The sequence below is a fragment of the Symphalangus syndactylus genome, chromosome 9 (genome assembly GCF_028878055.3).
Source record: "Symphalangus syndactylus isolate Jambi chromosome 9, NHGRI_mSymSyn1-v2.1_pri, whole genome shotgun sequence".
In the NCBI taxonomy this organism is placed as follows: domain Eukaryota; kingdom Metazoa; phylum Chordata; class Mammalia; order Primates; family Hylobatidae; genus Symphalangus; species Symphalangus syndactylus.
The window spans coordinates 117,656,748-117,682,060 of NC_072431.2; the positions used below are offsets into that span (position 1 = coordinate 117,656,748).

General features: G+C 36.5%; 1 long non-coding RNA gene across 3 annotated transcripts in view; it reads right to left on the bottom strand.

Moving 5' to 3' along the window:
* Positions 1-985: 985 nt before the first annotated feature.
* LOC134731463 (uncharacterized) overlaps positions 986-25,313 on the bottom strand; it is a 57,949-nt gene continuing 33,621 nt past the window's right edge. For 2 of the 3 annotated variants that reach the window (XR_010113753.1, XR_010113755.1), the window contains 4 exons: positions 7,861-8,010; positions 7,238-7,421; positions 5,537-5,651; positions 986-1,172 (listed from right to left, as the gene is read on the bottom strand). This is a non-coding gene — a long non-coding RNA (uncharacterized lncRNA). Of the gene's footprint in view, positions 1,173-5,536; positions 5,652-7,237; positions 7,422-7,860; positions 8,011-16,048; positions 16,109-25,313 lie in introns of all 3 variants that reach the window. The other variant, XR_010113754.1, reaches the window with a different exon arrangement.

Below are 25,313 nucleotides of genomic sequence, written 5' to 3' on the forward strand. Positions count from 1 at the left end.
GCAGAAGTTGCAGTGAGCTGAGACAGAGTGAGATTCTGTCTCAAGAAAAAAACACCAGCAACAACAAATAAAGTAAAATAAATAAAAATAAAAAGGCAGCAGGGCAGAAAGAACACAGGTTTTCACATAGGAAGGATATGGATTTGATTTTCAGTCCTATCATTTGATATTTTTGTAATCCTAAACAAATTTGTCAGCTTTTTTGAGCCTGTTTTCTCACTAGAAAAATAAAAATAAGAATAAATCTCTTGAATAATGACTGAATTACTACGAAAAGAAGTGCCTGACACAAGGTACGCTCATAATCAGTTATAACTATTAGTATTATCACAAATCCTAAGAAATTGTTTATGGCCTTTCAAGTATTGCCTGGTGATCATTTATAGTCTGATTTAGTAATAGATACCACTAACTGAGCACCTCCTATGTGTCTTATGTGTTTCAGATTTGTAGACAAATGTAGCGACTAAGAGCATGCACTCTGGCGTCAAACTGCAGAGATTTACATTCCAGCTCCATCATATGGTAGCTGTGCGACCTTGAGAAAGTTACTTAACTTCACTTTTTATATCTGGATTCTTCATCTGTAAAATAGAAATGATAATAGTACCTATCTCACAGGATTGTTGTGAGGATTAAATGAGATAGTGTGTATAAATTATCACCAGCTTATAGTATGTGCACAATAAATGCTAGCTAAGGTTATTATTATAATTTCCGTTTTACAGATTAGGACCCTCAGCCCTAAAGAGGGTCAGTAACTTATCCCAGGTCACACAGTTAGTTATGAGTTAACTTTTTTTTTTTTTAATTCAAGGCTGCCTTATTGCAAAGCCTATGCTTTTTTGCTAAACCATCTCTTTTTCTGTTATGTATGTCCTAAGTAAAAATCCTTATTTTTTCCTTCGATGGCTATAACAATTAGCTAGTGACAGTCTACAAGACATCAAGGAGGACCTAAGGAATAAAAGACAGCAATCAGGTCTAAAACAAACATACGTTGTTATTTCTTCTTTGTATGCACCATAGTAGTATACTGTATTTCCATTAGAAGTTACGTTAATAAGAAAATTTTTGAATGTTCTTGCTCCAAACATCAGCATATACTTGCATTCTCTTACACTGGGAAGAAAGAAAGTGGTAGAAAGAAGTCATCTGGAAGGTAGCTGTGGCTACGAATTGGAGGAAAAGGGAAGAAAGAGAGAGAAAAACAAGTTATCAATGGTACACATAGTCAGGGCCAAAACTTTATAAACCAAATAGAATTTCCACAGACCTAATGATCACTGAGAATTCTCTGCCAAGCTGCTAGGTGAAACATGCTGAAAAACAGCCTGGGCCTATGGCAAACATGTTCAGCTTCATGATTTTCTTCATCCCCTCTTCTGTCTTGCACAATGTTGCCCCCAACTGTCTTCTAAAACTAATCACTCTCTCATGGTCGATGGAAACTTAGAAACCTAGATTCTCAAACTTTTGCTAAAAAAGCCCAGGTCTTTCTAGACATCTGTAGATAGATAAATAACCTAGTGATAAAGAATATACATTCTGTTCAGGTCCATACTCCAGCTCCATCCCATATTAATTGTGTGATAATCCAAACTGGTTGTTTTGTGCTAAGATTCCTACTTCCTGCACTTTCAGACTCATATACTCAGAGCTAGAAAACTTTTGAGAGTACAAGTTGATAACTACTGCAAATTCACAGAAGATTACATAAGTATAAATAATCAATCTAACCTCCCTCTTCCTCTAACATTTTCTCACAAAACTAAAAAGTTTGGAAACTCCTTTTCTTAACGCTGGCGCCAGTTCAGCCACACTCTACAAGGTATTGGTTTCATGAACTACAATATGGAATCGTCAGAATAAAGGGGCAGGATGAGAAAAAAATGACAGCATGGGCCTTTGTGGTGTATAGATTTAGTTGCTCATACAAGAACCTGGGAGGGGGAACCCCCCAAAAGATTAGTCACTTCATTTTATGTTGCAGAACTCAATTCAGGTTAACAAAGTGTTGCCAACAAAGGAGATGAGAGAATGGCAGCATTCACTTGCTCTGGACTGAATAAACAAATGCGGGATTTGTGGGCTGACTAATGTCCTGGGATAAACCAGGCAGTCAGCCAAATTCTACGAGTTTTGATGAAAAGACAGCAAGCCCACACTTTTCTTCATGAAGAGTGCTCTGTGGGAGTATTGATGTCCACATGGGCAGCCTGGGTCTTCAACTTGCCTTAAAGATTCGCCCTTATCCAGCCACAGGAAATTCTCAATGCTTCTGTAATTGAAAACCTAGATCAAATGACAAAAGCTAAATTCCTTCTTCTAGAGAAGTGTTATCTCACGCATCTCTTTGTAGAAACGTGTTATCATTGTCCTTTTATAAACACTACATTACTCTGAAAATATACAGTTAGGTCACTAAAATGTGACTCTAGCTTTTCATTCATTCAGTTCATTCAGTGAATGCCTACTATGCTCTAGGGACATAGAACACTTAATGAGTCAGACATTGAAGCCCCCCATCCAGCCTTAAAATTTCAAGGGCACTGAAAAAAGTAATATAGTGCTTGTAATTTCACTGGGGGAAACTATTAAAATTTGCAATATTTTGGTGAGAGAGGCAATAAGTTTTTCAATTAAGATCTTAATACAAGTTTGTAGGGAAGTCAGAAATGAGAATGTGGAGTTTCTTTAATCTGGCCACCAGGATCCCCCCACCATGATGTGAGGACCACAATCATCATTTAACCTCAGGCTAAAATAGATTTTATTACAAACCGTGCAGCTAGTGAAATGTCAAGGGTTGTTTCACAGGATCTTAACTAACACAAGAAAAACTTCCTAGCAGCAGCTGATGCAAACTCCTTCAAATGTATACGTCTAGTTTATCTATCCAGATAATAAATATACGTGGTATATGCAGGCTGAAAACAAAATCCCTGGAGTGTTTCGATGTGAGTATAATATACCTAGAAGCAAAAACTTCACTGATATAAAGGATGCATTTTATGAGTCTCCACAAAAATCTCCAACTTTTTATGAAATGTAAGGCCTTCTTAAGTAGTGTTCACTACATAGAGCTTTCATAGTTCCTATATGAATACCTACTTTCCATGATTTATCAACCCTCTAGAGTCCCAGTAGGATGCTGCCAAATTGCAAATTTAGAGAATTAGTTTTAAGAAACATTGTATATAACTGCCTTTGGAAGAAAATTCAGGTAGATTAGCAAAGATTTTAAGCAAGTCCTTTCACAAAAACCTGCAGAATTTCAAGGAGTCTGGGGTTTATGAAATCATCAAATCAATACCAAGTTTAACACATTTACGTTATTCTTATAAGCATAACTCTTTGGGAATAAAGGTATTACAAAAACAAGATTTGGAAAAGGAGGCTAGCTCTTGTTTAATTGCTGTGAAGAGCAGAGAATTGAAAGAAAAACTACACACTAGTTGGAAAAGTGCTACTTGGGTTTGAAAAATAGGAAAAGAAAACCTGAGATTGGGATTGGATGATAAGCAGGTAGCAGAAGCAACAAAAAGTCTCTTTCATTTTCAGCTCAGGGGGCCCCTTAAAGGAGCAGGCTGAAATGTACAGCCCACAAACCAGAGGAAGGCCTGCACAGGAAGTAGAGTGGAAATTACAGTTGAATGGACTCTGAAACAGGATGAAGCCAGTCCATGTGAGGTTCATGAAAACCAAGTAGACAATATGAACATCCAAGTGTTTCCTTGTGTCATTAACTCAATATTACATTCTGATTTCAAACACCATGGAACCACAGTAAAAAAGATGCAAAAACGGTAGCCGTTTTTTCAAAACTTCTTTCTGCTGTTTGCTTGTCAGAGCCGATCAGACTCTTCCCTGAGCACTTTGCAGGGCACACACTGGATCCCACTGAGGTGAACTATTTGAAGGGTGATATCAGATTTCCCAGCAAAATTAGATAAGCAGATTGACATGACAAGAAGCATGAGGTAGCATAAGGAGCTTCCCTAGACAGTGCCAGCGAATTAGGTGCCAAAAGCCTGAGGTGGTTATTAGAAAATGATTACCACCTCCAATTGTCTTAGTACAGACTTTTCACCGCCAGAAAACTGCTACAGCAGAAGCTAGCCAAAGCAATCACTGCTCCCCTAGGAAGCATTCACTGGGAGCTCTTGCTAACATCCCCACTGTTTGAAAGTGGCTAGACAGGACAGTGACAGCAATTCCTGTTGTCAGTTAAGGAGAAATTGCCCAACGAGATTTTAACTGTTAATTGGATTTCAGCCATGCTGCTCCCAAATACTCCTTCCCTTTGGTTACCTTTCAGCTGGGACTTCCTTGGCAGCCAAAGAAGTATTTCACTTCCACAGTCATCACAGCAGTACAGAGGAAGAAAAACTGAAAAGGGGTCAGGACTCCCTGGCTCTATACGTAATCAATTGCAAGGCCTCTGGCCAAGCCAGGCTGCTTTTCTGTGTTCCCTTCTCCCTTAATCATACAATAGGATAATATAAAACCTACCTCACAGGATTATAGAAAAAGTCATAGGAAAGAACAGATGAGCTAAGTGCTATCAAAGGTATATACACATTTATGTACTTTAGTCTATGTGTGTACATGTATGTGTACAGTATATACACTCAACTTTTTAATGTTTCCCAATTGCATAAAAGAGAAATACAGACTTAGCAATTAGCTGGTTAAGTGATATGGACAATCTGGATATTTTAGAATAAAAATTCACCCCTTGGTTTGAGGAAAAAAAGGCAATGTCTAAATTGTTCAGTCCATTTTTAATTCTGCAAGTCCTAGCCATGGAGTCTACACAAGACAAAATTTTATGATTGCTAGGAAGGCAGAAAAAAATATTTTAAGGAAAAATAATAATAGCTACTAATTATTAAATGTTTACTATATGCTGGCCAATCTATGAAATGCTTTACAGATATTATTTTGCTTCCACTTAGTTACAGTCTTGTAAAGTGTCTTTTTAACAATACTATACATGATGTCTTAAGTGTGTAAACAAATTTATTGTTGGAATTGAGATTCAGACTCAGGTCTGTCTTACTTCAGGGCCCTTGATCTTAATGTGAGTCATGCTAGCTCTCTGAAGAATGCCATTTTTCTCATCTGCCCCTACTCTAGGATTTAGCATTTTCTTTTGCTGTTAAAAGTTGGCCCATGTGCCCTGGCTGGTGTGTGGGCCAGTCCCTGTGGGGCCCCTTGTGTAAGAGCAGATGTACTGGAGGGTGACATAAAGGATGCAGTGTGCAGAAAGAGTTCTAAAAGCAGAGCACAAAAGAAGCTTCATGAGGAAAGCACCTTTGGGACTTATACCCAGCTTTAAAGGACTGCATTTCTTTGATAAATGTCACAGAGGCTTGTGTTTAGACAGAGTAGGAAAGAACTCTTCCTGTACTCTCCAGCCATTCCATTTAGACTAAAACTCTTCTTCAGATGTTTGGGAATAGCTGTTTGGCAACTGTTATTCAATTAGAGTTCATATCTAAAAGGTTGTTTCATATCCCTCACCTATTACCTCTGATGGTTTCTTTGGAGTAGATACATTCCAAATAGATCTCCCCAGTTTTGTTCTAGAAAGCAGTACTGACTCGGGAAAGGATTCCAGCACACCTAACAATAATGCTTGAACCCTAGAAGAACCACATAGTGTATTAGCCTAGTCATTAGATATTATTTAGAAACACCACTGGAAAATATTTAAATAATAGAATTTTAGAATTAAGATTGATACTAATAGGTAAAAAGCGAATATTTGTTGAGCTCTTAAAGAATGGCAAGCATAGTACTATACCTCTTACATGGATTATTTCATTTGTCTCACACTATCCCTATGAGGCAAGAACTGTTACGATTTCCATTCTCAAATTAGAAGACTAAGTTTGCCATTAAATATTTCTCATTGTCAAAACAGCCACCAACATGACAAGGAAGAGTAGATCTCAGGCAAGAGTAATATAAATTTTCACAGAGCCATCCCTCCTTAACCTCCCCACTTCTCCTGTGTTCTCCCAAATGTCTTACTCCATCATCCAAGATGGTTACAAATTTCATTCATTTGTTGTACTTTCCCCCTGACATGGATTGGATTGGTGACTGGTTATCTCCCACGAAACTCGAAAAAAAAGAAAGTAAGACCTTAAAAGAAGAAATGAAAGATATTTAACTCTAAAAAGACCTGAGAATGAACTATGACTCCAAGAAAAGTATGTATGTATATGTATGAAACTGATTGCAAAATGAAAAAATCCAGTGGAGACCTCTTAACTGCCAGACTAACCCCATGAACAGCCTCTTCCATGCAATTCAATGGAAATTATCCCATGGGAGTTATGTGAAAGAGAAGAAGAAAAAGTTTTGTTGAGAAATGCAGGATTGGGAGAGTTAGGCCAGCATGATGAGGAGCTTTGTTTGGTATGAACACTTTAACCAGATCTCTCCCTTTCAGAGCCTGCCCCAGCTGAGATATTTCATACCAGCATCCACCTTAGAGGCACACACTTCTGCTGAGTGCATGGGCAATGGCATTAGGACAGAAAGACATTTACAGGATGACAGTGTTGAAAAGTTGTTGAAATCCAGCTCTAAAATATACCAATTATTTATGTCATATTTTGGGTTTCCAACTCAATATTTTCTCATCCAGGTCAGGCGCACTGACTCACGCCTGTAATCTCAGCACTTTGAGAGGCTGAGGCAGGTGGATACCTTGAGCCTAGGAGCTCGAGACCAGCCTAGGCAACATGTTGAAAACCCATCTCTACAAAAAAAAAAAATACAAAAATTAGCCGGGCATGGGAGTGCACACCAAGTAGTCCCAGCTACTCAGAAGACTGAGGCAGGAGGATGACTATAGCCCAAGAGGTTGAGGCTGCAATGAGCCATGATTGTGCCACTGCATTACAGCCTGGGCAACAGAATGATTCCCTGTCTAAACAAAAAAAAAAAAAGAAAGAAAAAAAAGTTTTCTCATCAACAGTGTCTAACCACGCAAAGCTGGATTGCAAAACCTCCTTAAAGGGAAAATATTTAGAAAAGAGTTATTTGGTTCTATATTCTTTGTATCTAATTAGCTAAGTTTTGTTATGTATATGTGTAACATCTTCATAAAATGATGGAAGGAATTTTGTACAGTATAAATGAGCTATAAGAATCATAATAAATAATAATTAATATATTTCAGCATTTGTAATGTACTATAATGTTATAGATTACTCACTTCATAATTTTTGCTTGACTAATCCATCACAAGTGCTAAGTTCTTCAGCTCATTAGTTCTTGGAAGCACGGAGTTACCAATAGTAGTGAAAGGGTGCCTCTTTAATGCTCAGGATGAAATTAAATCACAGAAATAGTTGCTTCTTTCTCACCAAATCACCAGCATCTGGTATTTCCCTCTGAAACTTGTGAGGATGAAATATTTATATCAGCATATAAATGGATGCAAATAATGAGTGTCTCCTTTATACATTTTGCTGCAACAATATACCTATACATAGTTTTAAGGCTTGGGAAAAGCTATTGGGTACAGACAAAATAAAGAGGAGAAAAGAAAAAGGAAGGGAAAGGAGGTGAGAAGAGCAGAGCAATGCTTGAGCAAAGGAGGGAGATGAAAGACTATTTGTTTCATGTCTATTATTGTCATGAGTTTACCTGTATCACATGGATTTAATCTTTATTACTACTCCAGATGCAATTTAGATCACCTTCATTTTCAGAAAAATAAACTAGGGCTCAAAGAAATGAAGTAGGCTACATTACTAAAAAGTGTTAATCGTAGGATTTGATCCTAGGTCTCTGTGATTTAAAGAATCTCCATTCTCTTTCACTGTATCTCATTACCTCTCCTTCCAAGAGAATTCTCCTTTGATGTGTGTTTTTCAATTCTTTAAGCACAGATAACATATATCTGGTGGCCAGAAAACAGAAGTCTTTTCTTTGATCTCTGCTGTTGAATCAGAATGAGGCTTACTCTTCTCATCAAAAGGGAGACTGGATGTAGAACAAAAAAGAGGCAAACGTTAATTAATCCTTTGGTTGGACTATGACCCAAACACAGCAGATATTTCCTGATCCCTCTTCATAAACACTTTTATTACCTTGGATAGCGTATGAAGCAGAGAAATACATTGAATATGGTATACCTACACTCAATAAATAGAACACAATAATAGTCCCACCTTTCAATTCTAGTGCAGATGTCAATGCCTGATTTAAACCTATGCCCCAGATCCTCCTGCCTTTTTTCTCTCTTCAAACAACTATCTATACACAGTCAAGACTCTATGACAACCTTAGCAGTTCCTCGACAGGGCAGGCAGGTAGTCCAGTGGTTAAGTACACAAGCTCAAATTCTGGCTTCATCATTGATGTGGTCTTTGACAGGAAAACTATTTAACTTCTCTCTTTCTGTGGTTTCTCAATATCTGAAATAGTGATTTATCATGATGATTTATTTCATGAAGTTGCTATTAAAATCAAACAAAATGATATGCATAAAGTTCCTAGCATAGTGCCTAAGACATAATGGGAGTCGCTGCATTTTTCTTGAATTATGGCTAGATATAGCCCTCTACTTTGTGAAGTAGACAAATTACAGTACTTTGAGGTAGCTAGGGAATCATTTGGATGGCTTCCATTTGATACAGAGAAATTTATTTGGAGGAAAAGAAGCTGAAGGGTTTCTCAAGAGACCTCAACTATTCAGGTTGTCCCAAATTTTCTTCTTATATTCTAAGTCCAGTGCAAACAAAGTTTCTGCCTACTTAATGTTTAATATTTAATATAGCAAGTGAATTCATTTAAGGTCCAATTTGTTTAGTATAGTATTGTATTATTATAGGTACATATAAAATATTGTTTAATAAATGCACCTTCTGATTTATGAGCATTTTGAAGAGCTCGGACCACAATCTTGAACAATTTACTTTATGGTAGAATTTTATAGTGCTATATCTTCACTTTTATAGCATACTGCTAAGTCTATATGTTTGTTTAGTTTTCGGTGAAGAATATGACCCCCAGGATAACTTTAGACTTTAAGTGATCTACTTTTTGACCTTCATTGTGACAAAAAGCATGAGCAGCCTATGCATTGCACCACTTCCTCCATCAGCACCACAGCTGCCACCAATACAACTACTGTTCCCCCAGCCCATTTTGCTTCCTAAGCATTGATGTTTAGAAAAAAAAAATTGACTAGTTTAGTGAAGCTAAACTATTTGTACATTTGCTGAGATAATACTATGCATTTCCATTAATAATGAATACTTGTGCCAAAAGCAAACTATAAGGGTTATAGTGATGATGTGCTGGATGAGAAAACCAGAGGATTCAAATTCTACTTTCACCAGTAATTAGCAGTGTGGAGTTGAGTAAATAAACCTCTCTAAGTCTCAGTTTCTACATCTACTAAATCTAAACAAATTCAAAACAGTGACTATTTCATTAGATTATATATTTTGATTAGTGTTAAATGTCTAATATATAATAAACACTCAACAGGTAGTAGCTATTCTATGTTAGAATACAAGCAATTCATTTTTACCTTATCATGATGCTCATATTTCCCCTTCTCCTATTTTTCCTTTATCCTCTTAATCCTATTGCTTCTGTTTATAAAATCAAATCCTTTGTGTAGGGAGACCACATATTAAAAGAAAATAAATACATACACACACACACACACACAAATAAATAATATTTTTCCAAAAGAAAAATACTTCTCCTCAAAGAAAAAAGTTATAAAATAAGTATTGATCATGTGAAATGTATGCATGGTGGAAATGGATCATTTAGCCCTTTATAACTTGAATATAGAGTAGTATTCTCAGGAGAAAGTCAAAAAGGTTGTGTCAGCATCCTAGTGAAACATATTCAGGTACCTTTTGCCTTCAAACTTCTTTCCCAGCCAAGATGACAAATGTGGGTTAAACATTTCCTCTCTTACTGACTCATTTGGCAGAAAAAGAAGTCCAGATACCAAGAGGAATAGAAAAAAAAATGGTGGGGATACAGGCACAGGAAGGAGGGGGAGGGAGGAGAAGCATGTCATATTTCATCAAGCTATACAAAACCAATGCAGAGGATTAAAAGAAGGATGCATTGACTTTCACAGGTAAAAACCAGGTTCTGGAAATATAACAATTTTAATGTGAATTTCACACCAAAGAATATTAATAACTAAAGTGTTTTTTACAGAATCACTACTATAATTCAGTATTTACAGGATAATAACAAAAATATATATATGAACTTACACAGGAAAGCCAAAGATCAAATCTCCAGAGCATTCACACTCATGTATACTAACAGACCCAAAGTTACACTTTAATTGAACTACTGTGAAAAATAATCATAGTAATTGTTTGATAACTTAATTATAGGATATTCTAGGATATCCTACTAGGATATTCTACTCTGTTTCTAGGCATTTTACAATCTTTAACTAATTTGTCCCATAATAATTGCTAAAAGTAATTATGTTAATCTGCCACCATCACATCCAAATTTTTGTAAAATAGTCAGGTGTGAAATCTGAGCCGACTAAAAATAAAGTACAAATACTAAAACATCTTGTCATGTTAGTTATAGCTGACCTAGGCCAAAAAAAAAGTTTGACTTCCACTGTTCCTTCTTTCCTGCCCTTTTGCCTCATATTTATCTGATATTCATGCCTAAAATTTGTTGTGAAGATAAAATAAGATAAAATTAAATGACATACGTAAAGTCCTCAATAAATAATAGCTCTTATTACCATTGCTATGGTTACTATCATTATTTCTGTATTTTCTTTTGCCATTCCTCACGCTTGAAGGTGAATCTCATGGATAGAGTTTCCCAAAGCATGATAGGTGTAGTGCTACTAAAGACAAGATTTGGGGTGCATACAGACAAAAAAATAATTTAGTAGTAACATATTTATATTAAAGTATATTTAAAAATTTTTAACTAGCACATCAACCTAGCGATGTAACAGATATTGTTATTATTAAACAAATTTAATTAAGTTGAAAATCATAGTATATTTTCAGAAGCATAATAATACAGATGGTATGTGAATAGCACAATCATGAAGATGGTACATAAATAACTAAAGTTTGGAAAACAATGAAATAAAGCATAAACAACTGCTTTCACAACCTAAGGAGTGGGGAAGTAGAGTCACATTTTGAAAGAAGCAAATCTTTCACCTGCTAGATTACAAATTCCTGAGGACACATAGTCTTCATCTAAGCAAGTGTATTAATATGTGCCCAAGAACTGAACACTGGATATATTTGAAGAAAATCAAAACAGTGCCTGTGTGTCTGTGTGTGTGTGAATGGATTCTGATGAAGAAAAATAATCTTATAAAGGCAGCGAATGTGGAAAAGCCTTAATTTGTAATTCATACCTTATTCAACATCATATGTTTCTTACTGTAGAAAAAAATCTATGAGTATAAAACAGCCTTTACCAGTAACTAAAATCCATGGAGAAAAAAACTCTCAAATTACTAATAAAAGTGGAAAAGTTTTAGCCAATTATCCTTCACAACATTGGAAAAATCTAAGCACATAGTAGCATTCAGTACATGTTTGCTAAATGAATAATTGATATGCCTATTATAACTACAAATAACCTAAAACTTCAAAACCAAATAAAATACAGACCTGATAGCTCCTTACAGTTTGGGGGATGGAGAGAAAAGACGCTAAAAATAAAAACAGATAGAATTGCAATTCCTGCATAAACAGTGTTACAATGACAGCCTGTTAATAGGAATATCATAAAACTCTATTGTGAATAGATTTTCCAAACATGTATACATTTCATAGTCATGAAAACACATCACTCAGTCATACATATTAAGGATATAATTGACTAGAAGGGTTTAAGTATAGCCATTCTTGTGTGATTGTGTGACAAGAGTCAGAATTCAAGAAACTTTTGCAGGAATGTAAGGTTTTTTTGAGAAGTAAATTCAGTGATATCTGTTTTGCTTTCTTTAACATAATAATGTGAAGGTTAATATTATGGACAATTTTTAAAATCTTACTGTTGGGTCTGAGTACTTGTGAAACAACATTCTGAAGACATCCAAAGACAGCACGAATGAAGACCCCCTGGACTGGTGCTTCCATTGGGCCACAGTGGTGGCCATGGGGCAAGGTGGAGTCTGAGTACTTCAGGGATGATGGGATTTATTCTTGACTCACAACCAAACAGATGAACCAGTCTTCATGCATTCCTTAATTTTATCTGTTGCAATGCATAAATACATTTCTATGCCATCCTCTTTTAAGAGCATTTTTCACTTTCTGCTTTTTAAAGACAGAAATAATAAGGATTTGGATTACTGAGCTCTGTGAATTGTAATATTTTTCAGAATATTATAATTGTTCATAGACCCTTGAAGGCAGAAAATGTCTAGTTCACTATTATATTTCTAGTGCCCAGTGCCTGAAACATGGTTGGTAAATATTTGTTGAATTAGTTAATAAAGGTATGAATAAATGTTTTGGCCCCTAGATAGCTGGTAGAAGAAAGGGTTTAGGAAAGAAAATAGGAAAGAGAACTTCTGAAGCCCAAATTCACATTATTTATTTCTTGGCCTCTTGTGCCTACCAGGCCCAGCAGTGAATGAGCTAGCAGTGATCTCACCCGTAGAACCTGCTCGGCTAGTCCTTCAGCAAGTGAGGTGAGTCTGTCAACTCATGTAAAACATAGTAAACTTGGCTAACATATTCCCAGAACAGTGTGACTGCTCTCACCATCCAAATCTGCCCTGGTAAGCTAGATCTAATTATCCACCATGGAATTTGGCCAATTACACAGAGATTATGGTATGTTGAGAAATATGAACTTTAGCTACCCATAAATAAAAGAACAGGAATCAAGGCCACTCCCTATTGCTTCGGTGATTTCTGAATTTTTTTTCAAAACAGACAACAGTTGCTTTGGAGTCTGTGAGTTTCCTTCTCAAGTAGATGAAAACATAAGTCAAATTGCTTTAGATTTTTATGTAAAGTATCTTCAAATGTAAAGAAAATACAGTCTGTAGTGTTTTTTCAGTAAGATTTCAACCGAAGTTCAAAGCCCTAAGAAAGTGTTTTCACCTTTCAGCAGTAGATTCAGAGAGCTTAACTCTTTCCATTTACAACAGAAGGTCACCATGCACATTATCACATGTTTATGCAGTAGAACTAGACAAAGTTTAATGTTCCCTTTTATGTTTTCCTGGTAAACAAAAATTGTCTCAGGGTTATTATGCATGTGTGATATTGTCAAGAAACTTTCGGGGTACAGTGGGGCAAAGTCTTCTCCATAAATAAGCTAGGGTTGATTGGAGTTTTCACTTCGAAAAATATCGCACAGTAGGATCTCAACAGCTAGACAATTTCCACAGTACATTTTATTTTTGTTCATTGTTGTTATACACAACTCTTCAGGATCACACCTACTGAAGAGGTTCAGGTACATCTGTAGCATTTGCTCTTCTCACCACTTCAGATTGTCTATTTTTCTCTCTTTTCTTTTACTCCCAATATACTTTTCTGTTGCATTAAAGGACACCACTTTCCAACACATTTTCTCTTTATCCCAGTTTTATCTCTTATACTATCAACATTTCTGGTACATTTGTTTTCTGTTTTCATGGAAATTTTTACTTTCGCAGGCAGTTATTTAGTGAGAGAGGGAGTGGTACAAAACCACAGAAGTGACTAAGAAAAGTCAGAGAAATCAAATCTGATTCTACAGGCAGTGAGCAATAGTATAATGAATGCTGGGTTGAGATGAGAAAGCCTAGAGATACATTCTGGCACCAAAGCTTACCGTGTGGCCTGGGAAGTCAGGGAACCTCTTGAGTATTTCAGTTTCCACATTTATATAATTAAGATGCTAACACTTAATTTCTGTCTGTCTGACAGAAATGCCAATAAGATGAAATCAGACTGCATGAGAGTTTTACGTTACATTAATTTGTAAATTGTATATCTCTATATTCATGTGAGTGTGGCTATCATGATGTTAGACATCCAGCTACAAAAGAGGCATTCGTGCACACACAGTCTCCAATCTTCTGTTTACCTTCTGTTTACTCTTGCCTAAATGGGACTAACTCAGGAATATCAAGGAGTTCATTCCTCAGAAGACGGAATCCATATACATGAACAATCTGACCATCTCTACTGTACCTTGCACAGCTGCTTGGCTTCATAAAACCTCTCCCAGTCTGCTTCATTGACAGTCTGATGTTGATTATGATCTCCTTCTAAACCCACCACCCACATCTCCACTATAGTCTGGTTGTTTGTGAACATCTGGATTGAACTAGAATTGAGTAGAGTAATGATGTTTTGGAGTCAAATTGACTTGTGTTCAAACAGTGGCATTATAATGAAATAGCCATGACACCTTGAACTTGTCATTTAATTTCTATGAGGCTCCATTTCCTAATTTGTATATAGATGGCACTAATATCTACACCATAGAATGCTGATAAGGAATAAGCAAGATAATACATGATCACAGGCTCTTGCCTTGATCAACAGTTAGAGTGGTGCGTTAGTCGGCTAGGACTGCTGTACAAAGTGCCACAAACTGAGTGGCCTAAAAAGAGAAATTGTCTCACAGCTCTGGAAGCTAGACGACTGAGATTAGCAGTTGGCAGGGCCATCCTCTCCCTCAAGGCTACAGGGAAGAATTTATTCAAGGTCTCTTCCCTAGCTTCTGTTAATTTTGTGACTTTTAGCAGCATAACTCCAGTTTTCAGACAGCATTCTCCCAGTGCATGTTTCTATGGCCAAAATTCTCCTTTTTATAAGGACACCATGATTAGGAGCTTCTCCTATGTCAGCAAGATTGCATCTTAATTAATTATATTTGTAATGACCATGTTTCCAAATAAGGTCACATTCTGAAGCACTAGGAGTTAGAACTTCAACATAGTCATTTCGGGGGAACACAATTCAGCCCATAACAAATGGAATGAAAAAATTTTGAGGGCCTGAAGTTTCAGTAAAGTTTATTTAGGAGCTGAGAGGTCAGAAAAACCATGCAGAGTGCGATAGCTAATTGCTCAGCCACTTCTTACTATAATCTGTTTTTTTAAGAGACTATATAAATTATTCAAATATCTACTATCAGCTGCCATTCTACTTTGATTGTGGTGATCTGTATTTTCTCATTCCAAAAATGGAGAAAATAATGCTGGCCTCCACCTCCTGGAAGCTTACAGTCAAAATATTACAACAACAATGCTATCCACACAGATGTTAAAACACAGAGTAAACAGATGTTGCACAATTAAGACACAGCTAAAACAGTGGCTGAGTATTTATACATGGAGAATTGACTCTTGTTGCCACAGGAAGGTGAAGGACAAGAGCAAAAAGAAAAATTATACCGGTTTCATAAAGACAGGACTGCTGAGGGATTTGAGGTGGTCCTTGCAGGGAGAGAACATGGGAAGCTCACAGGAAATTAAACCGCTAAGTTGACATGGCTTCCCCTGACTGAGATATTAATGATTCTAGTTCCACCCAGCAACAAAGTCTAAAGTTTTGGATCTCTTTTTAATGATTCTTGGCCTTAAAAAATTAGATGTCGTTTTAAGTTTTTGTCATTTTGAATATTTTTAAGGTACTGTTCCCTAGAATTATTTAGTAAAGAAATTTCTAAATCCCTAAACCCATCTTCTAAAATTCTAAACCCACTAAGAATAACTATTGACAAGGAAAAAATTTCCATGTCCTAATTGGAAATTTTCTCAGATAAATGAATGTTAGGATCTCTTCCAGAGTAAGTTCCACTCCAATATAATCAAGTCAACAATGAAATTACTACTTCTAGAATACTTACTATGCATACACTATACCAGATATTGCTTGTAATACAAAAGGAGATAATTGTTTTTTAACTTTAAAAATACTTGAAACAAAGGAATACATATGCATACTTTGTTTTTACCAAATAATGGATTTTTTTTCTAGACATTATCTCCGTCATTAAAAATGCATCAGCATTGTTGGTCTCTATCACTAACCTATTATCCTGTGGGTTCCTTGACAGAAGAAATTACATCTTGTCCATATCCAACTTGTTTCTTAAACATTAAAAAAGAAAAAGTTAAAGGACTGAATTAGTACAAAAGAATAAAGTTTTATTATAGTGCAAGAGCTCAAAGCAATATCCATCCCAAGTATGGATATTTAGAATTGTTCAGATATTTGTGCTATACTCTCTTAAAAGTAAAAGATTTTTCAAAGAGGCAGCTGAGCAATTAAAGTAAGATGCACTTTGTGGTTTCTTTGAGCCCATAAATCTTGAACAGATTTATCAAATCTGCGCTCGCAAAATAGTTAAGCTTGGTTGATAATTATTTTTGAATAATTAAATGAGTAAATAATTAAATAAATTAATGAATTATACTAAAGAAATTGGAGAAAAGTTGAATTTCACCTCTCTCCTCTAGGTGGCAAACTCATACCTCCTAAGTGTTTCACATTTCCTGTCTCCTAGAACTGACATATGAAAATTGCATTAAAAAAAATCCATAATTTTATGTCTGTTGTAGTGTAGAAGTATGCAAATATAAAGTATTTTCTCCCAAAAGTGCTTCCTTCAGTTTTGCATCTTTAAGCTTCTTGTCAAGAACATTGTTTATAGCAAGTCATTATGAAATATGATTGTGTAAGTACTATAAAGAAATAAAATTGTGCAAGAGGCTTTTCAAAGTACTTGTGCAAGACTGCTTTGAGTACCTTCAGATTTTCATTGCCTACTCTTAGGAAAACATTATTTTCCCTAACATTTATTATTATTCTCTAGGGTATTCATTTTCCCCTAAATATGAAAGCTAAGCCCCAGATATATTTTTTTCCAGATTCACTGTGACCATAACAGATAAAATTGAATAAAAGCTTAATGTGTTATCCTCTAAATTGAATATAGAACCAAATGAGGTAAGTTAATCCAAATACCTTGCTTTAATTTCCATTCACACTAAAATATGAGTTCCCTGAATGAATTAAATTATGCCCCCAATCTCCACTTCCCTTTGTGGTGACATAGCCTGTATTTTCTTATACAGGAAATATGACTGGAAAATGTCTTGAAGTGTCATGAAAGCTGAAGAGCAAAGCTAAAATTAATCTAAGAGCACACCAAACAGGAACAGCAAGTATTGAAGATGCCTGCCCTGTTTCCAAAAGTAAGAGGAGATAAGTAAAAAGAACAATGACATGTTATAGCCCAAGAGCTAAAATTAAATGCATATAAACAATTCTTGTGGAAACTAGAAGCCGATGTAGATTACGCAAACCAGGTAGAGTCTTGCCAGAACATGCCAGGAGAGAGTCACCCAGCATTGAGACATGGCTAGAGATAGAAGTGAGGTTAACACTGGGAAACTACAGAGGATTCTGCACTTGGATGGCAGCTGTTAAATTCTACATTAATACTGAATAGTATGTACTTTAAACCCCATTTTTCTTCTTTATCCCACTGAAGAAGCTGAAAGTTAGTTGTTCAGATACAGGAATCCAAATAAGAATTTCTAGTTTATGTATGATTTCTCTAACACACATTTCTTGAACAACCACTTTAGGCCAGGCCCCATAATAGAACCCAGAGTAGAATCCTTGAATAACGCAAATATGAATAAGGCATGCATGATCCTTGCCATCAGCGTAGTGACGAAACCAGACATGTACACAAACAATTATATGAGGATGGTAAAGGGAGAAGGGGAGAAAGAATGCACAGAGCCAAATTGGTACATTGATGTCAGGCTGTGGAAGAACCACCTTTCAATCCCATCCTACATCTGGATTAATGGCAACTTGTTTGACCAGAATCTAACCACAGTATTAGTTTTGGTGGATTTTGAGTTACACCTATACAGCTGGGCCTCTAATGCAGCTAAGTCATGGAAATAGGCACAAAGTAGATATGATCACCTATAATACCTCTCCAAAGGCATTTTAGCCTTGTTTCAAGAGATCATTCTCAAAGGTTTGCATGAAAGCAGAGGAGTTACACAAGAAAACACCACCTGTTAAATGGACACATGACTCCTAACTTTGACATTAGAAGGCAAACATAAATCTTTTTAAGTAAACTAATAAGCTAAAAATATATTAATAGGGGAATACAAATAAATTATAGAATATCTCATAATTTTAAAAGAATGAGGTAGCTCTAGCATGGAAGTAAAAAAATACGCATAGAAGTGAAAAAAGCAGGACAAAACAATTTAGGCTGTAGACTAACTTTTCTATTTGATGCAACTTATACACTGTTATTATACCTCTAGAATTATAATGACAATTTTTTTAATAATTTTGGGGGGCTTAGATTTGCTATTTAACCTATCAACAAATTGTGTCTTACAGTATTGTTCAAATGTAGTGTGTAAAGACTTATACTATTGGTCCTAAGCACTACTGGTTGTTTTAGGCTTTTTCTCTTTCTCTGTAGCTACTTTGCAAGCATTATGTTCATGTTTACAGCATTCAATCCAATTAGCCCATGCACAATATAATTTCAATTCAAAAGGAGAAAAGTGAATTTTGACCCACCTTTTGTTATTAAATGGATTCCCTGCCCCATATCAGCCTAAGGTAGATCTGTTATCATTTGTCTTTATTCTTCACGATAAGAAAGGAGAGAGAAAAAGAAAGGTGAAAAACGGGGCTCAAGAAAATAGAGGAGGGAAGGACTGACCATACCTTCCAATAGTGGAAACTGAAAGTTGTCTGTTAACTGTAGCCCTTACATCTGTGGCTAAGCCAACACCCCAGGCCCTGTCCTGTGGCATCTCCTTCACTGTGATTGATGCAATTCTCCTTTAGTCAAAAAATTCTCTTTTAATTCAGTACATGTCTACAATGACTCAGGATCCTCAGATGTGATCATGGCCTCTTCTCCATCTAGAAAAATCTATAATGATAAAAAGCCAGAGTCTGACTTCTATGAGGCAAACTTATCTCTAGAAACACCACAGAAAGAAAGCCAGTGTGGCATGCACAGGATGTGGCATAAACAGCCCAATAGCTCAAATGAGCCAGTGACCTTTCACAAAGAAGACAAAGGCAAATACTCAGAGAAGCAGCCACTATATTGGTGCCAACATTCCACAAGTAGAACAGGTGCATCCAAACCCTCCTGGAACCACAGACCAAGCTAGACACACCTAGACTTTCCCACTCACGGGGCCACCAGGACTAGTCTGAATTCAAATCAATAGAAGCTTATTGCCATGGGGATAGGTGAGACCCATGTTTGACGCCAAGCAACATATTCACGATTACCCAACAAGGAAGATAAACACATGCACCCATATCTATGTAATTCTTTTCAAAAGAACTTGAAGTAGAGCAATAAGAACTGAGAGAGAATGGTATTAGTTCTCTCGTAGTTCTTGTTGCTCTACTTCAAATTCTTTTCAAAAGAATTAGTTTCATAATTATGAAATAAGCACCAACAAGAACTAGAATTTCAGTGATGAACCGGCAAAACAGTTCCAGCTGCCCTCAGCAGCACTTATTTTCTCTAAATACATTAGTTAGACAACAAACAACCTAAAAAAAAACTAAGATAAATGTTTCAAATAATACAGCAATGATAAGAATCATTGTAGTCACCATTTATTAGGCATCTATTAGATGCCAGATATTTTGCTATATTTAGCTACCTAGCTTACTCTTCATAGTAGTCTTGTGAAGCAGGTTTTATTATCCCCATTTTACATATAAGAAAACTACATCAAATCTAAATTAAATAGCTTTCCTAAAACTACCCAACTAGAATGTCACAGCCATAATCAAACTGTAGTTGAACTCCTTTCACTATACCACAGGTCAGCAAATTACAACCTTTATGTCAAATCAGTCTTGCTGCCTAATTTTATTTTTAAAAGTCTTATTGGAACATAGATACTCATTTATTCACGTATTGTCTGTGGGTGAGTCTTTATTACAACAGCAGAGATGAGTAGTTGTGACAGAAATTCGATGGCCCTCAAAAGCGAAACAAGCTACTATCAGGACCTCTATAGAAAAAGTTTGCCAACCTCTACACTGCAGTATGCCTTAAGGATTTTTAGAAGATTGAGTATGATAAACACTTTCAAAGAATGATGAAATTCTGAGAAATGGGAGTTGTCATCAATTTCTTTGTTAACAGCTACCCTAAGACATTCTGTCCAAAACCAAGTTGGAGAAAGAATAGTTGCATTTCAGAATACAAGAATTTGAATTTTATTGACTATTTCATCTCTTCCCCAATCCTAACTCGGGCTTCTTTTCACCTCAATTTCTCCCAGGATATCTCACCAAAGTAAACACCTAAGGCAGAAAGTCAGGGAGGAACACAATGAAAAAGTAGTGCTATAGCTTCACAAAACTTTTAATTCCATTTTCATTCCCACCACCTATCATAGAGGCACCCTGAAAAAAGGACATGCCAAATTTCAGGGTTTAATTAGTTTAGGCAAGCCTGGGTGGGTGACTTTATAGACCAGAATAATAGAATTTTAATATGGAAAGCACATAAAGTAATAACCAATTGAGAACCAGGTAACAACAAAGAAGAACCTTCTCTTATCTATCCCACCACATGTTCAACATGATCTGGCCTAAGGCCACATTGTATCTATTCACCAGCTTTCATATATTCATTAACTTCATATCTTTTATACTTTTTTAAAAAGCATGGTTTGGGGAATCAAGCATACTTGGGTTCAAACCCTGCTGTAGCCACCTACTACTTGTATAATCTTAAGCAAGTCAGTAAACCACTTTAAGCCTCAGTGCAATATAAATGTAGTTGGTTTTTCATTGAGTATAAAGAAACTGGAATGAGATAGCACATTCAGTGCCAACAAAGCATCTGGCACGTAGTAGGCACTCTGTCAATAGATGGCAAACACCAGTGTTGTTCTTACAAAACAGGTGAAATTGCATCACCTCAGTCTCTTCTTGGACCAAAGTCAGCAGGTGTTGATTGTTGGAGCAAGTGGCATCTCACTACTCAAACTATGGATGATAATCTGCTGGCTGCATACTGTATAGGAAAAGCACTTTTACCTGAGAAAGATAACTTTCAACTTTCTAATCTAGCCTTGTACCAGTTGCAAATAATTGTTATTATATGTTATGCTTTATAGACAGCCTTGTTTTTAATTATGAGGTTTTTATTGGAGTGGCAGGTTTCGGGGTAAGTCTGCCATCTGACTTGCCAGTACTTGTTAAAAGTTTTTATAGTGTGACTCATTTACATATGCATGTGTATGTTTAGGTGCTATTATTAAATTTTGCTGGCATACAGTGAGGAAATTGTGATTCAGATTTGTCTGTATGTACTCCTCCCCCACCATCTGCTCTGCCCCTCCATTTACCAGAAGGCTAGCTTTAGCTACTTGTGCATGTAAAACAGAAGCAAGCAACACTGTGAAAGTGAAAATCTTTTAGGTAGTGTAGTGCAGCGGTGGTCCCCAACCTTTTTGGCACCAGGGACTGGTTTTGTAAAAGTCAATTCTTCTGCAGGTGGGTGGGGGGTGCTCTGGGTTGAAACTGTTTCACCTCAGATCATCAGCCATTAGTTAGATTCTCATAAGGGGCATACAACCCAGATCCCTTGCGTGTGCAGTTCACAATAGGGTTTGTGCTCCTATGAGAATCTTATGCCGCTGCTGATCTGACAGGAGGCGGAACTCAAGCAGTAATGCTTGCTCACCTGCTGCCCACCTGCTGTGCAGCCTAGTTTCTAACAAGCCACAGACCAGTACAAAATTAAAAACACTGGGCATGAGGAAATAATATTCATGCTTTAAATTGTCTTTTCTATTCACTACACTAGCGCCACAGTCTGTGTCCTAGTGGTTGGGGACCCCTGGTGTAGTGAATAGAAAAGATAATTTAAAGCATGAATATTATTTCCTCATGCCCAGTGTTTTTAATTTTGTGGAGGGAATCCCTGCAGGAAAAATCATCTTCACATCCAAGACAGCAAGTGGTATTGATGACAGATTAGTGCTATAAATAGCCTGTGGAGGAAAAGAGAGAGAGAGAAAATGAGTATACAAACAAAGCTCTTTAAAAGAATAAAGACACTTCCATAAATAAAAAAATGAAAACTCAAAATGGCATGGACAACAATGAATAAACTCCACAGTGATTCAATAATACCAACAGCCAAGGCTTTGTTGAGCACCTTCTACAGATGCACCTCAGGCATGAAGCCCTAGGCAGCGCATTGTGGATACAAAGTATAAATAATGACATTTTGTAGATACAGACATTGCTTTTGTGTTTCCAAATGCTCTATTGATTAAAAGTACGTGAAAAAAGTAGAAGGAATAAAGGGAAGGAAGGGAGGAAAAGGGGAAAGGAGAAAAATGCGAGAATAAGAGAGAAAGAAAAGGTGTCCAGTGTTAGAAGTCACAATTCTATCAGAACTCCAAGTACCTGGGGCTCACAGCCACATGATTCTACCTCCACTGAATCACTTCTGGAATGACTTTTGGAGACTTATGTATAGCTGAATCACAAATGACCACTCTCCCCCTAAAAAAAATCTCATAGCTTAAAACACCCATGAATTCTGAGAATAGCTCTGCTTCACAATCTCTCACAAGACTGCAATCAAGGTGTTTACCAAGGCTGGGGCCTCATCTGAAATCTCCCTTAGGGAAAGATTTGCTTCCCAGCTAACACAACTGACTGTTGGCAAGATTCATTTCTTTGAGGGATGTTGAACTGAGGGCATCTGTTTACTGCTTGCTGTTGGCCAGAGGCTGCCCTCAGGTCCCTGCCATGTGAGCCTCTATGGCAGCCTGCTTCATCAAAACCAGCAAGAGAGGAAGTACTTTGGCAAGAACGAGGTCGCAATCTTCTGTAAACTTATCAGAGAGGTGACGTCTACTCTACTACCATATTCTATTGGAAGGAGCAAGTTACTCAAGTGGAGGGGATTACACAAAGCTGTGAATAGTAGAAAGCTGAGAAAACCAAAAGCTATCTTAGGCTAACCTACTGCAACTTGGTGATCTGTTCTCAGTTTCTTTGTTTCCTCTTTTATTTTTTTTCATATTGACCTATATTCAAGTTACCACAAAATAATCAGGTCTAAATACAAAAAATTTTACTTTTAGCTCTAAGTTTCCTTAAAGAATTTGGTATTAATTACAGTAAGAGCATTGGGTTGATCTAAAGAAAGCATGAGTATCAGGACCAATTCTAGCAATTTACTATGAGATTTTATTCATGAACCTGCTTTTCTCATCTTTAAAATGGGTATAGTTATGCCTTCTCTATTCACCTCATATAACTATTATAAAAAATAAGGAGAATAATGTATGTTAGTGTTTTCCAAAGTGCAGTAACAAGCACTGGAGGTACTTGAGATGATTATGGGTGGTATATGGACTGTAGGTGTAACTCTTTTAAGGTATTTGTTTTACAGTGTATTAGAAAAACATAACTTGCACAACAAACCCATGATTTTACAAATTATGTGCTTAAGTGAGACTTCGGTGAAGTTTTTAAAAAGGTGAGTGAATTTGAAGAAAAATGTTAAGAAAATAACATAATAGGTGTCTGAGAATGTGGCATGCATTGTGAAGGTGATACATACAAATGATTGCATAAAAAATAAAATGCCCCACAAATACATTGAATTCTGTTTATTAATTAACGTTCCATGATGCTGGTTTAAGAAGCTAAACAAACATATTCATTGTTACCATAAGAGCAAACCTAACTACACCTGGTGAAAGAAATGACCCCTTGAAAATTCAACTCTAAATTTTTTTGTCCACAAGAATCCATCCCCTCTTATCAATAAGACAGTTAAATCTTTTTTCCCTGATGTGTTTTTCTTTTTTTTTTTTTTTTTTTTTATTATACTTTAGGGTTTTAGGGTACATGTGCACAATGTGCAGGTTTGTTACATATGTATCCATGTGCCATGTTGATTTCCTGCACCCATTAACTCGTCATTTAGCATTGGGTGTATCTCCTAATGCTGTCCCTCCCCCCTCCCCCCACCCCACAACAGTCCCCGGAGCGTGATGTTCCCCTTCCTGTGTCCATGAGTTCTCATTGTTCAATTCCCACCTATGAGTGAGAACATGCGGTGTTTGGTTTTTTGTCCTTGCGATAGTTTACTGAGAATGATGTTTTCCAGTTTCATCCATGTCCCTACAAAGGACACGAACTAGCCATATGTAGAAAGCTGCAACTGGATCCCTTCCTTACACCTTATACAAAAATTAATTCAAGATGGATTAAAGACTTATATGTTAGACCTAAAACCATTAAAATCCTCCAAGAAAACCTAGGCAATACCATTCAGGACATAGGCGTGGGCAAGGACTTCATGTCTAAAACACCAAAAGCAATGGCAACAAAAGCCAAAATCGACAAATGGGATCTCATTAAACTAAAGAGCTTCTGCACAGCAAAAGAAACTATCATCAGAGTGAACAGGCAACCTACAAAATGGGAGAAAATTTTTGCAACCTACTCATCTGACAAAGGGCTAATATCCAGAATCTACAATGAACTCAAACAAATTTACAAAAAAAAACAAACAACCCCATCAAAAAGTGGGCAGAGGACATGAACAGACACTTCTCAAAAGAAGACATTTATGCAGCCAAAAAACACATGAAGAAATGCTCCTCATCACTGGCCATCAGAGAAATGCAAATCAAAACCACAGTGAGATACCATCTCACACCAGTTAGAATGGCCATCATCAAAAAATCAGGAAACAACAGGTGCTGGAGAGGATATGGAGAAATAGGAACACTTTTACACTGTTGGTGGGACTGTAAACTAGTTCAACCATTGTGGAAGTCAGTGTGGCGATTCCTCAGGGATCTAGAACTAGAAATACCATTTGACCCAGCCATCCCATTACTGGGTATATACCCAAAGGACTATAAATCATGCTGCTATAAAGACACATGCACACGTATGTTTATTGCGGCACTATTCACAATAGCAAAGATTTGGAACCAACCCAAATGTCCAACAACGATAGACTGGATTAAGAAAATGTGGCACATATACACCATGGAATACTATGCAGCCATAAAAAATGATGAGTCCCTGATGTGTTTTTCTTTTCCTAGCAATGTATTAATGATAAGTTCCATTTATTAGGGGATCACTGTATGCTAGAATCTACATATACTATTTCAATTAATACTTACCTCATAAGAAAAATAGCATTATTATATCCTATAATGAGGAAACTAAATCTTAAAGAGGACTAAAGTCACTTACCTAGTAAGTTGCAGA